Genomic DNA, 12500 nt, shown 5'->3' with positions numbered 1-12500 from the left:
AGACTTAGCAGCATCAATTTTTGCCTTTTTTTCTCTCCTGGGTTGTGTAAGAACGTAAGAGAAGCTGTAAGAAGTCATCAGGCCTACACGCGGCAGTTCCTGTATAAAACATAGTTATTTGTCATTCCTATTCGTATTTTGTCTAATCTTCTTTTAATGGTTTCAGTTGATTCGGCACTGATAACGTGATTATTAAGTCAGTTCTTTGTGTTTTCTGGTACTTCTTAAACTAGTGCTCTTGTTGATTCCGTGTCCCCTGCTATTGTATTTCCTTCTAAACCAGTGCTATTTCACTTTTCTTAGCGTGTTCCCTTTCTCCCCTCTTGCCATGTCCAGTAATGTTTCCTCCCACTATCTTCCTCCCTTCCTTCCCCTTTCCCTTTCGAAGTTATGTTTCCTCTCACCCTTTCCTACCAAACCTATACACTTTTTAACTTACAGTCGCCCTTCTTCCTCTTTCCCTCTTTAATAATATTTTCTCCTACCTTTTCCTACCTGCGCTATCCCTCCCAGCTTACCAAGGTCCCTTCCTTCCCATTCTGTTTCAAGCAGTGTTTTTTCTAACCTTTTTTTCCGTCCCTTAACTCACAACGCACCTTCTTTTCCTTTCCCTTTCCACTAATGTTTTCTCTCCTATTCTCTTTCCTATTAACCCACAACGTCCCTTCCTATTAGTGACTCCTGCCTCCTCCCTCTCCTTCCATTTATCTCACCGTCCCATCAGCAAGACGATCATCTATACAGTAAGGGCCTCGAATGGTCTCAGAAGATCCGGATCTCTGTGTTAAGCCTGTTTCCTTTAACTGCTACCATCTCCTCTTCCTTACGTTTCTTTCACGGCCCAGTTCAGACAAGTATCTATACAGTAAGGGTCTCAGAAGGCATCAGGAGGTCTCGGCAGGGCAAGGTTAGGTGTTGGTCTGTCTCCTTTGTTACCCCCATTGCATCGTGCCTGGCTGCGCACCTCCTGTTCTTCTCGATACCTACGTAGAACGGCTGAGGCTGAAGGTCAGACGGTGAGACTTGTGGAAAGGGAGAATTTTGTTGTATATTGGTGTATGTGTTATTCTCTTCCTTTTCCATTTCTTCAACCAATGAACCTGAGTGTTTTCAGTGAGGGTTAAATTGTGAAGGATTATGTTCTGGTAAAAGTCACTGTCTTCCATTCTATTCTTCCTTTTGCCTCTCACTATGATCTGTTTCCTTATGAACTTAATTTCTCTAACTTGACTGTTCTCGACACCTGGGGGCGCGTGAGGGTCAAACATATCATTCTCTTATATCAAACGTATCATTCTCTTTTCTTTTTCCTGTCTTCCCACTGTCTTCTGTTCCCTGCTAAGCTTCACTATAACTCCATAACATAAGACCACCTGAGCAAGGGAGGTCAGACGGTGCGCCATTTGCATCTGGAAAATTCTATTGCACTGCGGCGTAAATAATTTGTCTTCCACTTCTTTTCTTCATTTTTTGCCCTCTTCGTTCTCTCTGAAGCCTTTGAGTGCCTGAGGATAATATGGCACCCTTTATTTCAGTAACTGCGTGATTTCACTGAACATAAAAGTACTAAGCGAGTGCTTCTGTTGCCAATAGTGTCTAGAAATTATACTATAAACTTGCTTCACATTTTACTGACCTCGAGCATAAATAATAGTAGTTGTTAGAGTTACAAGGGCTTAGCTTTGGTAGGAAAGGGTGTGAGGAAACATTACTTCGAAAGGGAAAGGGGAAGGAACGGAGGAGAACAGCGTCTGTTAGAAAGGAGGAAACATTACTGGACGTGGCTACAGGAGATAAAAAGAACATGTTAAGGAAAGGGAAACAAGTAAGAGAGAGAAAAAGCACAGAATCGACCGAATAATCACGTTGCTAGTACCATGCCGCAGTGCCGTGTCAGGTGACGTTGGCGACAGTGGAGTGCCACACTCTTCTGTTCCCAGCCAACTCCACTACTTCTTCCATCTTCTCTCTTCCCACCATCTCCTTGATTCCATCCATGTACTTCATCCTCTGTCTCCCTCGTGCTCTCTTCCCCTCGATCATCCCCAAGAGACAGTCTCTCTCAAGACCATCCCCCCTCAAAACATGCCCCAGATACCCAAGCTGTCTTCTTTTCACCTTGGTCATCAGCTCCCTCGTCGTGCCGGCCATCTGCAGCACTTCCTGGTTTGTCCTTCATAATTCTTCTGATGAACCACATCTCCGCCGCCTCCAGTTTCTTCTTCATTTCCTTACTAACATTCCAGGTTTCATAACCGTATAACATAATTGACCATATATAAGTCTTCAAAATTCTTAGCCGGATCCCAGTGCTCAAATTCCTGCTTGTCAGTATCCTTCTCATTTGTCCAAAATTAGTTTTCCCCATTCCAATTCTTGATCTTGTTTCCGCACCACTTCTACCATCTTCGTCCACCAAACTTCCCAAGTGTCTGAATGATCTAACTTGCTTCACTGCCTGTCCATCTACATTCACATTCATCCTCAATTGCTCCTTTCTCTTGGTCACTCCCATCACTTCTGTTTTACCGATGTTAATCTTCAATCCAACTCCCCTACATTCCTCATCCAGTCGATCCACCAGTCTTTGTAACTGTTCTCCCATGTTCACAATTAATACCGTATCATCCGCATATCTTATGTTATTTACATTCATTCCTCCCACCTTAATACCGTCCAAATTTGCCATTTCATCCATGACGGCCGGCGAGTAAAGTGAAAACAAGTCCGGTGTCAACACACAGCCCTGTCTCACTCCTCTCTCTATCTTAACCCAGTCACTTTTTTAATCTCTAATTCTCACCACAGCTCTCTGTCTCCAGTACATGTTGGTCAGTACCCTTAAATCAGCAGTATCTACACCTAACCTTCAATAAGTGTACTTCTGGGAGCATTAAATCTATCATTCTCCTTTTTTTCCTTCTTCCATCTCCGCCTAACTCCTATCAATCACCTTCCATTGTGTCTTGAATACCACTTCTTTTATTTAATGTTTCAGTGTCCGGGAGGTTTAGCAATATCTTTTCCTTCTCCTCCTCCTTCTTGCTCCTGCCAGTCGCCTTCCACTGTCTCTTAAATCATACCTCCTTTATTCAGTGTCCGATAGACTTAGCAGCATCACCTTTTCCCCTTTTCTCTCCTCTTTCTCGTACCTCCTATCACTTTCCTTTCAATCTTTATATTTCACTTATTTTCACTACAGTCTTTTATCCTTAACAGCATTAACTCTCATTCTCTTACTTTTCATCCCTCTACATGCAACTAACTTTCTTCCATCCTTTCCTTTATTTCATTATCAGTATCAATTTTGTCATTCTACTATTTTTCTTTTTCCTTTTCTCCCTCTCGTTCTCCCGCATCATCTCCCGTTCTCTCTTAAACTCCACTTTTTCCTTGGAGTGAGCGGCACCCTTCGCGGCTCCACCTGGCACCTTACTCCTCCCCTCAGGACCTGCCATTAACGAGAGCTCAGGGGCTCGGGGAGATCTTCCATCTGTCACGGAATAAAAAGTGGTAAGGAGAGGCGAATTCCAACTACCGCTCCTGTCTGGCTGGCACGTACGGGTAGGGAACGCCTCTACTCCTCTTCCTTCTTCCCCTTCTCCTCCTCCTTCTCCTCCTCCTTCTGTGCTTCTTTACACACCTGCTCCACCCGCTCCCTAACATTATTTTTTTTTCCCCTTTTCCCACACGCACTTGTCTCTTATTCCACTTTCCATGTGTGTGTGTGTGTGTGTGTGTGTGTGTGTGTGTGTGTGTGTGTGTGTGTGTGTGTGTGTGTGTGTGTGTGTGTGTGTGTGTGTTTTCAGTTTCTTTCCTTTTCTTTTCTTTTCCTCATGTCTTGTCGCTCTTTGTTATTTTCATCACCTTTCCCTGTCCAGTTTTCTTTCGTGTATTGTTAGTTTTATACAGCTGTCATCTGTATCACACCATGCTACAGGTAAACGATTTTATTTATTTTCTTATACTTTACACTTAAAACCCTCCGTCCTCTCCTTACTAGCGTACGTGACACAGGTAAACTAGGCTAACTACTTCTTTCCCTTCCCCGCCTCACACATACACACACACACACATACACACACACAGACATACACACACACACAAACACACGTCTTCCCTTCATCATCAGCACTCTACATCACCATTTACTTCCCCTTTACTCGTTAACACTCTTCCTTATTATCACCAAGTCTCTCTACCCACATTTCCTCACCCCTGCTCCACTCATCTGTCCTCACCCCCCACCTCCCCACCTCGTCTCCACTGTTCTCCTGTACCGCTCCTATACCGACACACCGCCGCCTTTCATGGCCTTAATGAACAACATTGGTCCTTTAAACGAGTCTCCTTAAGCGGCTGTGTTGTCATGGAGACGTCTGTGAGTGTGGGTGTGGGTTTACCTCGTTGTCATAGAAGGTAATGGTGATAATAAATGGTAACAATATATGATGGTTAATACCTTCCAGTGTCTCTCTACTGCATGAGTGACAAACTGCTGCCATCACCAGTACTAGCATTACCACCACCATCACCACCATCATGACTGACGACTCCAGCTGGCAGTGTGTGTGTGTGTGTGTGTGTGTGTGTGTGTGTGTGTGTGTGTGTGTGTGTGTGTGTGTGTGTGTCTTGTGTGAACCTGCACTTTGTTCGAGCTTTCTTTCTGTTTACTGTTCTCACATCTGGTTGGCTCACTTATATAATTCAATGTGTTATTTTAGAGTCGCTATGTGGTATGGTTCTTTACTGAGTTTTGAGTGATGGTGATCGATAGTCTAACTGTTAAACTATTAGTCTGTTAAACCATTAATATCTGTTGGTTAATATTCTATTCAACACGACCACTGTCACTACAAAAATAAGGAAAGTAACCAAAACCATCAATATCCATAACTATCATAACCACACAATACAACCACCAATCTTCAACACCTAACAACACCACCACAGCAACAACCATCGCACATGACAACACACTAACCACTACCACCACCACCACCACCACTAACAACAGCACTCAAACTTTCAGGGGGAAGGGGGTAGGGTTGACACAGACTCATTCAGGAGCTGGTAATGGGTAGGGGAGCCAAATTAATAGGGTCTTGTCCAGGGGAGGGAAGAGGCAGGCAAATGAGCAGGGGAGGGGCACGGGAGACGGTGAGGAAGAGGAAGAACAAGAGGGGCTGAGATACGTGTAAGTTGGTGAAGATAGGGGGAAGTGAAAGACGAGGTGAGAATAATGAGGATTCATGAGGATTAAGAAGGGAGGGGAGGGGAGGGGAGGGGAAGGAAGGGAAGGGAAGGGAAAAGAAGGAAAGGAAAGGAAAGGAAAGGAAAGGAAAGGGAAGAGAAGAGAAGAGCAGAGAAGCGGAGAGAGAGAGAGAGAGAGAGAGAGAGAGAGAGAGAGAGAGAGAGAGAGAGAGAGAGAGAGAGAGAGAGAGAGAGAGAGAGAGAGAGAGAGAGAGAGAGAGAGAGAGAGAGAGAGAATCTTTAGTGAGTACGAAAGATCTAGAACAAAAACAACGAAAGAAAGAACAAAAGACAGAGAGACAGACACACACAGAGAGAGAGAGAGAGAGAGAGAGAGAGAGAGAGAGAGAGAGAGAGAGAGAGAGAGAGAGAGAGAGAGAGAGAGAGAGAGAGAGAGAGAGAGAGAGAGAGAGAGAGAGAGAGAGAGAGAGAGAGAGAGAGAGAGAGAGAGAGAGAGAGAGAGAGAGAGAGAGAGAGAAAACTGATTCCATCTCTGGGTGAGGGATGCAAGTGGAAGCATTAATAAAGCAGGAATAGGAAATGTAAGTAAAGCAAGATTAAACTCAAGAGAAGGACTGAGAATATAACAATGGAAAGAAAGAGAAAAACGAGAGGGAAAGAATTAAAAAAAAAAATAAAATAAAATAAGTGTTCCAGATTTAAATGTAAAGAGGGGGAATGAAACGTAAACAAAAGCATGAAAACAAAAAAAGTAACATAGCTGAGTGAAGAAAGATTAAACTCGACAAAAAAGCCACTGGGGTTATCTAAGCTGCCACTGAATCTGCCTTGTGGAGGGAAACCATAGACACGAGGATCCCAGAGCAGGAGAGAGTAAGAGGGTGAGCTGAGGGGGAAGTAATCTTAATGGATTTGAATCAAATTATGGCAAAGGGAGGGAGGAACAGATAGCTAGCTCAAGTTGTGGAAGAGATTTGTGTGTGTATGTACAATTTCTCTCTCTCTCTCTCTCTCTCTCTCTCTCTCTCTCTCTCTCTCTCTCTCTCTCTCTCTCTCTCTCTCTCTCTCTCTCTCTCAGATGTGTTTACTAACTTCCTGTACCTGTCCTTATGCAGATCATTATTCTCATGTACGTGGTGAAATAGCTGCATTGCTCTTTCCTTCCTCTTCCAACAACTCCCTTCATTGCATAATATTTACCAGTGGTAGGGTTATGTACGGTTATGGGGAGGGAGTGACGAGGAGGCGAGATACACACACACACACATACATACATACATACATATATAGATACATACACAATGTTTATGAGATGCAAGATCTTTTTTTTTTCTTTTGTTAGTAAAAATTGTCTAAATATCAACAAATCAATGTAACTATGTATATTTTTTTTTTATATTTTCACCCATTTGGCTGCATTGCCCCTTACTATACATTTTTTTACTACAAAGATGCGCACCCCACCTTCAAAGCAACACCACTACCACACCATCATTGCCACCACCTCCATCTTTACTTCCACCAATATTATTACTCCTCTAAATAAAAAATAAATAAATAAATAAAATAAAAAATAAAAAAGTATTTTGAGCTGAATTGATGTTTTCTAATTGTGACGTTAATAGACAGAGATAAATAAACACTTCATATGCATTTTTTCTTCAACCTGCGTTCCATTTTCAACATCAGTCAAAAATTCTAAAACCTGAGCCGTGCTGAAAAGCGAAAAATACGAGAGAGATATGAATGAATGTGCAGTCTGTGAATCCAATATACATGTTAAACGCAAGGTAAATAAATAAATGGATGGATAGTCTACATTTAAAGGCTTCATACATGCAAGATAAGTAAAAACATGGGAATATCAGCTGTATATCTTAAACGTATGATAAACTCTAAATACGTAACAAGATGGGAACGTAATCTGTGAATGTGAAATGCGTAATGAACACAACACCTTTCTATTGTATATACCAGGCCAGCAGTCCCACACGAGGCTACCCACACAAAGCACCACGCACTCTCACACACATCACTCACAGTTAGCAGCGTCGGCTCCTGGTGGTAAGGGACAGTTTCATGGGACACCCTACAACACACCAGGAGCTTGGGCATACCACAGCTGGCCATATACATAAGAACATAAGAAAATAAGGGAAGCTGCAAGAAGCCATCAGGACTATACGTGGGAATCCCTGTACAAAACACACCTGCCTATTTGCACCATCATCCCCATTCATAATTTTGTCCAATCTTCTTTTAAAGCTTCCTAATGACTCAGCACCAACAACCTGATTACTGAGTCCATTCCATTCATCTACCACTCTATTCTGAGACCCAATTGTTTCATCTCTCTTAAACCTAAAATTTTTCAAGCTTGAATCCGTTATTTCTTGTTCTCAATATTTGTTGTACCTTCACAGTAAGATAAATAAATGACATAAATAAAAACACGAGGTTGAAATTTTCAAGTCTAAAAAAAGCGTAAGTAAAAACAAAGAGGTACGATCTGCGAGTCTAAAAATGCAAGACAAAGGCAGAATAAATTAAAGCACGAAGCTGCAATATACGAGTAAAAATGCAAAATAAACGAAAAACAAGAAAATGGAAACAAAGCTACAATATGTAACCCCAAAAAAATAAATAATAATGCCACGCACAAAATGAAAATAATAAAAAAAAAAAAAAAAAGATGCGAGAAAGTGAGTCAAGAAAATCATGGTAAAACACAAAATAAATTATTAAAAAAGAAAAAAAAAATAAATAAATCTGTGAGGTCAAAAATAGATGATAAACACAATATAAGCAGACAGAAACATGAAGCTGCAATGTGTGTGCGCATGACAGACGCAAAATAAGCCAATAAAAACAAGCTATTTTCCCTCAAACACCCCTCTTCATCAGCCTTAACGTTCAACACAGACCCTTCAAGTGTGCATTTCTCGCTCTGGGGCAACGATTCCTCCCCAGCCTGCACGAGGGAGACTCTCAGCCTGCGAGGAAAAGAGTGGCAAGGAGGGACTCATAAATCAAAGTATTAAACGTCTAACATGCCATAAAATTCAAGGCGTGTCCTCGGCGCACTGCATTCCCTCTGACAGCCAATATTCGCCTTCCCAGGTCAGTGCTAACTCCACGTTCTGAAGTCTTCCACTCCCACTCTCTTCCTCTCCCCTCTCTTCCCTCTCACTTCACCTCTGAATGTATGTGGTCACAAATATCTCCAATGGCGGGAGATGTGAGAGCGTGAGGACCATATTCTGAAACACTTCTGTGCCGTGTCTCCATGTTTAAAAGGCTCTATTTGAAGTTACACGGGTTTTTAAGGATGTTTTTACGGTTCTAGTGTCAGATTAACAAGATATCTGCATTATTAACGGGAGAAACACTCTTGGGAACTCGGCTAATCATCTCTGTGGCCTTGGAAAATAGTCGCGGTGAGAGAGCAAAGCGTTTCAGAATACTGACCTAAGTCGTGAGGAATGTTGATGACTCAGCCCTCTCGCGGTCCAGAAGTGAGCAGTGACAGCAGTGGTATAAAGGGGGCATGGTTTGCACCACGCGTCTGCGAATCCGCACTGCTTGACGATCTGCACCTCGAGCCGCCGCCGTGTTTGTCCTCCCAATTGCATGGAATACAGGTGCAGTTTTTTTAGTTTTTTTTTTGAGGTGCTAGTCATACACTTATTAATCGTTACACATGCACTAGATATGTTACCATGTTCCCCCGATTTCTCTCTAATCACGGCAAACTATTTTTATCGATGTTTTAGGCAAGAAAGAATTTTGATTCATGGTATGTTAAGATACGTAAGCGTTGATCAGGACCTTTGATGAAGCATACTACACGCAATGGCATTCCCTCTATGGATCTTAAGATAAAAATACTACTTCTGCTCACCATCACTGTACACTTCTCCATGCGTAACACCTGTTGATCTCCCCCTTCATATTTAAGAATTAAGAATACCACGGACTTGTCCCCTGGTAGATTAACTAAAACACACAAAAAGAAAAAAAAAAATCAAAAGAAAATAAGTTTCGTCCACTACAGAAAGATGGGCATAGATGATGAATAGTTACGTAAGTCCACCTACAACATTTTCAGCATTACCATGTAAATAAATATAGGTACGATTTCCCATTTCCCAATCTGAGCAGCGTTATGAGAAAGAAGCCGGAAAAAAATGGCCACGTGGAGCCTTCAAGACGAACCCTGACAGCTTCAGGCAAGACATCAAAGAGCACGCGGCGAACCAGTACAAAACATTCAACGAACCGAAAAAAAAAAAAAAATGAAAAAAAGGAACGCCAGCCACGGTTCACGTCCGTTCGGCCACTCGACAGACTCCCCCACACTGCACTGTCATCTCTCTCAGCACCCTCAATTCACTTCAGGCGCCAGGGCATCACAAACCCACATTCCTGTTACCTATGTTTCTCCTATGATTACAGAAGCCTATTCATAACCATTACATAATATGACAGTGTAGTAGAAGTCATTTGGTGTGTTGATGGGTTTTCGTAATCACAGGGGTAGTTTAACAATGACTCTACGCCATCAGTACTAAAACCTCACTTAAGAAAACGACTTGACATATGTGGCAATAGAAAGCAATACTTACGAGCGTTTTATGAATGCGGATAATTTTCAGAAGGTTGGAAAATATTGTTTGCATGAAAAGGGAGAGAAAAGGTGAACTCTGTCTTTTCCTTGTTGCAGAACTACTCGTATTTTAGGGACTTTAGTAAAACAATGAGTACCTAAACAGTCAAAGGTAGTTATGGCAAAAAATAAGTTTAGCGGTGAAAGAGAGAGGAACCACCAACCTAAATGCCGAGATTCACCATTAGGTAGGTAGCGCTTTCTTTATTTACTCTTAGTACTTGAACTTCTTATTCGTTAACATTTAAAGATGAAAAATAATCAAACAACATTATATCGAAAAATTGACAACGGATCATTTCATTCAGTTATTACAAAAAAGGATTCTGTTCCATTTATAAAGGATTGCGTACGTTTAAAATAGTTTATTTTAATCCGGCCACTATGATGTAGCTAATAAACTAACAGGTAACGGACTGCAACTTCACACGAGTCACAGGATACCGATAAAGACAATAAAAAAAAAATAAAATTTACTCGGATAATATTGAAATAACATTCGCGTTTTCATCTGAAGGCTAGGCTAGGTTAAAGTTATTCATATTAATTCGTAACTACAATGCTGATCCCTTCTTTGTGTAGGTCACGACTTGAAAATGCGTCATATTTTTTTTTTTTTTCCAAGAAACAAACAATCAGTGTCTGGAAATTAGTAGGCTAAGGTAATTTCCATATTGGCTATTTATTTTTCGAATCAGATCATCACCAGTGCCTCGAAGGAAAATACCTGACCAAAGACCTCTGCAGTAGCCCTTCGCTGTCACTGCTACTCATCTCCCCACAGTCATTCCCCGCAACTCTGGCATCACTACGTACATTCCCATCCCCTTCTACACCACTACGAACACGGAACCCAGATAAATTAATCAATATTCACTAGTGAAGGTTTATCGATAACAAAGACAGCGTGACGAGTAGATTAATATTCAATGTCTCAAAAAACAACAACAAAAAAAAAAAAACACTCGTACGTTTTAATATGCTAAAAGGTCAACTAATTAAAGAAGTCATTAGTGATGAATCCTAGTTACATAAAAAGGAATAGCGAGACAAACACAAGCTGAATTCAAAACGCATCAAAACTTACCAGAAAAGCTTCATCCTCCAACTCGATGATCACGTACTAGTGTAAATTAACAGGAAAGCACGCGGCGTCACTTCTCTTCTGTCCGTCTAACCAGCCATATTTCAACACGATTTAACCTTCGTACTGCTTCTACACACTTTACCTTATCTCATCCTTCCCAAGTTTATGAATATAGGATCCTTAATGTGTCACAGAGCCACGATATCCGACATCACTAACCACAGATATTCATACACAGTATTTCCTCTGGACAGACCTCGAGATTATAAGGGGCAGTATAAGTACTACATAACATTTAAGAAAACAAAGTAGCATCAGGGAGTATACTCTGAAAGTAAATGAAAATATACTCTTGTAGTGTAATGTTTGTATCAAAAGCCTAGAGCTGTTGTTCTAAGCATTATATTAGTCTTGTAAAGAAGATAAACAGCGAGGGGACTGAATGGTTGATAAAATACGATCGGGTAATAGGCTATGATATCAAAACAAAAACAATGGAATGTCGAATAAGCAAGGCTCAAGCAAGCAGTGGCGGACTATCTCACTGTCACTTTCAAACCCAAAAAAAAAAGAAAATATGACCTAACAATTAAATAACACATTCTGAATTAAAAAAAAAAAACACCGAAATAGAGTTAACATGGATGTGGCGTTGAATGGTTATGTCACTTATTTATTATATAGATAATTAGTAAACGGTGAATGGGAGGATTGAATTACGAACGATCTACAAAGTAAGATCGAGTAATAGATTCTGAGGCCGAAATAATAGCATCGAATACCAGATTAGCTGAGTTAGCCTAGTGACACCGGAACAGCTGGGAGTGAGAGGAGGGTAGTAATTTGATCTGAAAGCTTCGGTAATTGCAGTTGTATGACGAAATGAGTGGGACAGAAGGGTAGAGAAGGGAAACAAGAGAGGCAGGGTACGTGTCATGGCTTTGTGGAGACAGAAAGGAAGTGATAAGGACTGTAAACTTGATAAAAGTGTTTGTAACTGTGTTGGAAAATGGCGGAAAGCATTTAGAAGTTTAAATGCAAAGAAAAGTGGTGAATTGACAAGTGACACAGACATAAGGATAAGCAGAAGATGGACAGACAGAGGTACAAAGCAGAAGAGAGGTGATCGGTGGATGCTCATCTGATTTGGAAAGGTAAGAAAATTGTGTCGATATTCAAATTAGTTTACTCTCTAATAGATATTGTCATAGCTACCACGAATAAGAAGAGCCTGGATGATTAATATAGTAGATGTCTGTTGTCAGTACTTCCATTCTTCTGGTGAAACATTTTATATATTTTATCATCTGTGGTAAAGAAATTCTTCGAATAATTTATGTTCATCAGATTCTTGGCTGAGATTTCATTTGCTTATCGTATATTATTATATTTATTCATTTAGTAACATGATAACCCCCATTGATTCATGCATCATTACCACTGGAATTATTTTCAAGCTAACGCCGCCTAGCATAGCTGCAACACTCTCCTAATTGATTCTTTAAAAAATCATTAGAATTGTGTAGGTGGTGG

The 12500-nt window shown here is 41.0% G+C and overlaps 2 protein-coding genes across 4 annotated transcripts in view; one reads left to right on the top strand and one right to left on the bottom strand.

Moving 5' to 3' along the window:
- The window catches only part of LOC135106825 (solute carrier family 35 member F3-like), a 178361-nt gene that overhangs the window by 121147 nt on the left and 44714 nt on the right, over positions 1–12500 (bottom strand). The window contains exon 1 of one of the 3 annotated variants that reach the window (XM_064016176.1): positions 10968–11213. The exons of the other annotated variants lie outside the window; for them this stretch is intronic. The gene's annotated coding sequence lies outside the window, so the exon portion shown is untranslated. Of the gene's footprint in view, positions 1–10967; positions 11214–12500 lie in introns of those variants that run through there. 3 annotated transcript variants of the gene reach the window in all.
- The window catches only part of LOC135106823 (neurochondrin homolog), an 89051-nt gene continuing 88351 nt past the window's right edge, over positions 11801–12500 (top strand). Inside the window, exon 1 of the mRNA XM_064016170.1 lies at positions 11801–12121. The gene's annotated coding sequence lies outside the window, so the exon portion shown is untranslated. The remainder of the gene's footprint in view (positions 12122–12500) is intronic.

The sequence above is a fragment of the Scylla paramamosain genome, chromosome 14 (genome assembly GCF_035594125.1).
Source record: "Scylla paramamosain isolate STU-SP2022 chromosome 14, ASM3559412v1, whole genome shotgun sequence".
In the NCBI taxonomy this organism is placed as follows: domain Eukaryota; kingdom Metazoa; phylum Arthropoda; class Malacostraca; order Decapoda; family Portunidae; genus Scylla; species Scylla paramamosain.
The sequence above is the reverse complement of the archived record's forward strand: the minus strand, read 5'-3'. Positions and strand labels throughout refer to the sequence as shown.